Below are 5,760 nucleotides of genomic sequence, written 5' to 3'. Positions count from 1 at the left end.
TCCACAAAGATCCAAGAGGCTCAGGAAAAGGCGGAGTTTGCTTTTCCAATTGAAAAACATCCAGAGTAAAACCGTCACGACTAGTGGCGGTGGAGGCAGCAGCTATACAAAGTGCCTGTTAACACTTTTATTATATAGCTCATCTGACTGAACATAAAGCCTTGGATACCTAGCGCGACCACCTGAGAAAGCCACCTCCTTCGCACTGGGCTTCCTTAGAGCAAGGTCCCAGGAGGTGAAGTGTCCTGGGGGGCCCCGGAGCCCGTCCTTCCCCGGCAGCCCCGCTTCTCTTGGAGTAAACGCGACGCGCCCTCTTGTGGCCAAACGTGGTATCTCCCATCGTGGGCTTGGGGCCCGACTCGCCACTTTGATGCTTTCTTTACTCGGTGACGTTAGCCTAATATGTGTTAGGCTTTATGCTGGGAACAGGGAACACAGACAGGATCAAGACATGACCTTTTTCCTCGATGATTTCATTTCTAAGTTTCAGAGAGCACTACATAAATAAATAGTTAGCTATAACTGAATGTGATTGCCAAACAGCCCTCACAGAGCAAGGCCTCGCAAATGGAAGGGCTTCTTAGCTGCATGAGTAATAAGCTATATGCCAGGCACTGTTTGCAGACATTTTATCATTTAATTCTCCTATTCGTAGCCTCATTTTATAGATAAGAAAACCGAGACTCAGGGATCATTTTCAACTGCAAATCTGACCTTATTACTTCCTTGCTTACAGCCTTCCAACGGCTTTTTATTTATTTATTTTTTTGAGATGGAGTCTCACTCTGTCGCCCAGGCTGGAGTACAGTGGCACAATCTTGGCTCACTGCAACCTCCTCCTCCCAGGTTCAAGCAATTCTCCTGTCTCAGCCTCCCACATAGTTGGGATTACAGGCTTGCACCATGCCTGGCTAATTTTTGTATTTTTAGTAGAGATGGGTTTCACCATGTTGGCCAGGTTGGTCCTGAACTCCTGACTTTAAGTGATCCACCCGCCTCAGCCTCCCAAAGTGCTGGGATTACAGGCGTGAGCCACCGCACCCGGCCATCAGTGGCTCTCTTTTTCCTGGAGGCTTTCCAGTTGTCACACAATCTACTCTGGCTTAATTCTCCAGACTCTCTACATTCCCCCATGCAGCTCCCAGCCATACCTGTCTGCTGCCTTGAACCAGCCTCTAATCTCTAAGCTACTGCAAATGCATCTCTTCTGTCTGGATCATTCTTTCTGCCCATTCTTCAGGTCTCAGCTGCTTAGTCATCCCTTCCTCCTGGAAGCCTTCCCTGATCCTACCAAGCTCGGTTCTAGGCTCCCTTCAAGGGCTCCTTAAATCTCCTGATCTTAGCAAATATTCGCAGTCTGGGTCACTGTCATCCAGACTGGGAACCCACAAGACCCTTTAAGGGAGAACAAGGAAAGATCAGGACATGTGAAAACAGGTACCTTTGGGAGGAAAGGGATTGGCTGAAAGCTACCTGACAAATCCAGGAAGGAGGGGTTAGAAGGAGCTGATAGTAGCTCTTATTAATTGAGTGATAATTGTTTGCCAACTGATCTGTTTTCCTGCTGGACTTTAAGCTCCATGAAGGCAGGGCAGGGATTGTATCTGTCTTATTCACTGCTCTATCTTCAGCATCAGGCAGTGCTCAGCACGTGGTAGGGAGGACAGGGTGAAAAAGAAGACAGGGCGAGTTGGGGAGCATGCCAGAGAGTTGTTACAGAGAACCACCAAATATCTACCGGGCTGGCGATTAGGATGTGAATGATGATGCTGGAGAGTGCAGTTTTCAAGTGCACAGAAGAATATATAGCATATTAAGTACAAAAAGCCTGGTCCTCACTTTCAGAGGCTGAGGTGGGAGGATTGCTTGAGCCCAGGAGTTTGAAACCAGCCTGGGCAGCATAGCAAGATCTTGTCTCTACAAAAAATATAAAATTAGCCAAGCATGGTGGCATGTACCTATAGTCCCAGCTACTTAGCAGGCTGAAGTAGGAGGATTGCTTGAGCCCAGGAGGCCAAGGCTTCAGTGAGCCAAAGCCATGATTGTGCCATGGCACTCCAATCTGGGTGACAGAGTAAGACCCTGTCTTAAAAAAAAAAAAAAAAAAAAAAAAAAAAAAAAAAAAAGGGCGAGCTCTGTGCCTAGCAATAAATGGTAGCTATTGCTGTTATTGTCAGAATTGAAGTAACCCGGAAAAGGCCATGGCCTCTAAGGCTAGGTGTAGGGGAGGGAAAGATTTCCCACGACCTTTACCTTCGGCTGGACGTCCATAATGTGGGCCCTGTGCTTGGAGAAATTCCTCCTGCAGAGCCCGCCGCAGGGTGCTAACAGCAGTGGTGTGACACGGTACATCGTAGTCAAGTTTGGTTAGGTGATGCCGAGATTAATCCCCCAGTTCCCACATCTCCTGCTATATGTACAATGTGGTTGGTGGGGGACTCTCCAAGGAACTCAGGAAGCTTGGCATTGCCGAGGGTTCTTTTGCTACATCTCTGCCAACCATTTCTTTCGTGATATGTAGCTTACACTAATTCTGAAAATGACTTATCCTCGTGTGTGTGTGTGTGTGTGTGTGTGTGTGTGTTCTTCGAGCAGTGGCTCACAGGAGACTTGGGGGTAGTGTCTATGAAACTGGCCAGAGGGATGTGTCAACGCCCCTGCCTTAAGCAGGAAGTAGCTGAAAGGACAAGACTGGGCTGAGCTTTGACAACTCACATGTGTGATTCCCAAAGAAGTGGATCCCAGATTCTAGAAAACAAAGTGTGGTCTCCACTTACTGGATTCTGAGAGCTTGGCAGCTCCGGGTAGGGGTTAGGGTTTTCCTGGGGAAAGCGGGCATTCCATTGTCAGTTACCCTAGGAAGGGGCAAATCCCAGCACAGAAAATGAGGAGGGGGAAAAGGGCATGCATTGGGCCCAGAACCCCGTTGTGAGCTGAGCCCCAGTGGAGGGAGGTGGGGCAGACAGCTGCCATCACGAGGAGGCTGGGAGGCACCCAGGCAGTGGGTGGGTCTCCCCGGAACAGCCTGGGTCTGTGAGCTCTGAGCATATCAGACTGGCTTCCACCTCTGGGCTTCTCTGGGTAGCAATTTCCAGCCTTCAGTGAAGTCTTGCCAAAGTTCACCGCCGTGAGGAAAATTAACAGAAGGACCTAGGCCACACTCCAGGTCACAGAGATCACAGGGGGAACAGACTTGCTCTCTTCCCCAGGCCTGTGTGGAGGGGATGCACCGAGGGCAGAGGAGGAAGCTGCTCCCAGGACAAGGCAGGAAGCAAAGCTCGGGCTTGATCCACGCGCTGTGGCCACATAGGCCAGGCACTCAAACACTCCCAGGCAGCTTCTGAAAGACTGGAGCGCTCAGCTCCTCGAGGCTGGACACTGTGACCTTTGAGTCTCTGCAGCCTCGGATCAGTAGTTTACCTTCTGATCTCTTTACGGCCTCTGCTGGGGGTTGTGGGGAAACCAGCAGGCTCTTATCTGAATTCAGCCCGACCGAGGGGGCTCTCCTCTCTCCACCCTTGCACCCAGCCTCCCTCCACAGCCTGCCGGGACCACCTGTTCCTACAGCTAAGAAGCCTCTGTCTCTTCCCAACCCTGCATGCCGCTGCCTCTGCCTGCCTGTCCCTCCCCAGGGTCAGCGCAATGTCCTCCAGGAAGGCGTTCTGGATTTCACCCAGGCCCCCCAGGGCTCAATCCTCATCTTCTGTTCTGGACCTCTATGTCCGACTCTTAGATGGGAGGATTCCTGGGAGCAGTCACCTTCATCAATCTCTTTTTCTTTGAGACAGTCTCGTTCTGTTGCCCAGGCTGGAGTGCAGTGGCGCCATCTCGATTCACTGCAACCTCTGCCTCCCGGGTTCAAACAATTCTCCTGCTTCAGCCTCCCAAGTAGCTGAGATTACAGGCACGCACCACTGCACCCAGCTAATTTTTGTATTTTTAGTAGAGATGGGGTTTCTCCACATTGGCCAGGCTTGTCCTGACCTCAGGTGATCTGCCTGCCGCAGCCTCCCAAAGTGCTGAGATTAAAGGTGTTAGCCACTGCACCTGGCTGCCTCCATCAATCTTTACCCTCAAACCTACAAGCCCCTATCCCTGGCTTCATTTACCAAGGTGTTGGCTGGATGATGTATCATTCATTGACCCGGGGTTGGTCAGGGCTGGGGGGTGGGTGGAGGCAGATGCATACAAACTGGGAACTATTTATTGGTCGCCGTGAGAAGCCAATATACAAAGAAGGCACGAGGCGGGGAGGGCATCCCCTGCTACAGTACCATGGAAGGGGCTGGGGCTGGGGAGCGGGCTGCCAACAGGCAGGGGTCAGGAGAGGTTTACTAGCCTCAGCTTCTGGAATGGGCATTAGGACACGGCCCATGGGGGAGGGAGCAGAGCCAGACTGGCTCTGAAAGCCAAGGACAGCTAAGAAGTCCACCTCTAGGCCCCCAACGCATGGTCAGCAGGGGCAGCGTGGGGTCTGGCTGGCTGGGCACAGCAGGGCCCCCTGCCTGTTCTACATTCAAGTGTCACTCCCTCCGTGGTCTTGTAGGGTCTCTCCAGGCCCTTCTGAGGCTGGCTGGTAGTGGTGAGTCAGAAGTGGCATCTCCTCTGTCACCTTTCAACATGTTAGCCCAGAATCGGTCCCCTCCTCTCCATGGAGGCTCCCACCATGCTCCCCGGGGCACGAGGTCCAGGCTGCCTCGCAGTTTGCCTGTCTTTGTTCCTTCTGGCTGCATTCCCGGCGAGTTCAGTCTGTGGCCAAGGAGAGAGGCTTCACGGAGATGCAGGAAAGAAAGCTGTTCTGGAAACTTCTTTGTAGTTCCTTGCTCTTAGGTCTGAGCATGCCAGGTCCTGCAAATGCCCCCATGGGCAACCATAGGCAGGACCCCCAGCTCTCTGGCCTGGGTGTTCGGGGAGCCACCGACTGAGAGTCCAGGGGGCTCCTCCCTGTCAGTAGTTTTGACAGCAAAGTCAATCTGGTGACTGTGTCTCAAGGTGGATCCAGTGTGAAAGGGGAGGCGTCACCATACTGGGGGGCCTTTTCCTCCCGGCTCTGGCTGAGGCCCTTTGGCTTGGTTTTGGCTCGGTTTTGGAGCAGGCAGAGGCTGGGACACGGTGAGCCCACGCACCATCAGTGATACACCAGCACGGTCCATGAGCAGTGGGCCCCACGTGTGTCTAGGGCACAGGACCGCAGCGTGCTTGGCGTTGTAAGGTCCATGGTGCTGGCCCCCCTTCAGGGAGATGCCCGTGGCCAGACAGCATGTGCCTGAGCCTGCTGGTGCCAGCCAAAGGCAGCGGTGGCCACTGTGGACTGTCAGAGACATAACTTATGATAAATAGGAAGAAAGCAGACACTGGGGCCGGGCACAGTGGCTCACGCCTGTAATCCCAGCACTTTGGGAGGCCGAGATGGGCGGATCACGAGGTCAGGAGTTCGAGATCAGCCTGGTCAAAATGGTGAAACCTTGTCTCTACTCAAGATACAAAAAAATTAGCCGGGTGTGGTGGCGAGCACCTGTAATCCCAGCTACTTGGGAGGCTGAGGCAGGAGAATCGCTTGAACCCGGGAGGCAGAGATTGAAGTGAGCTGAGATAGTGCCATTGCACTCCTGCCTGGGTGATAGGGTGAGACTGTCTCAAAAAAAAAAAAAAAAAAAAGATACTGGGGTGGGAGGGGCTGGGATCAGGGAGGACATCAGTAGTAAAGGTCCCGAGTCTGCCAGCTGGTCACCCAGTGCTTCTTGGTGGGCAGGGTGCTCC

This window comes from Aotus nancymaae, unplaced genomic scaffold (genome assembly GCF_030222135.1).
Source record: "Aotus nancymaae isolate 86718 unplaced genomic scaffold, 86718_ANA_hifiasm-v0.15.2.pri h1tg000072l, whole genome shotgun sequence".
Taxonomy (NCBI): domain Eukaryota; kingdom Metazoa; phylum Chordata; class Mammalia; order Primates; family Aotidae; genus Aotus; species Aotus nancymaae.
The sequence above is the reverse complement of the archived record's forward strand: the minus strand, read 5'-3'. Positions refer to the sequence as shown.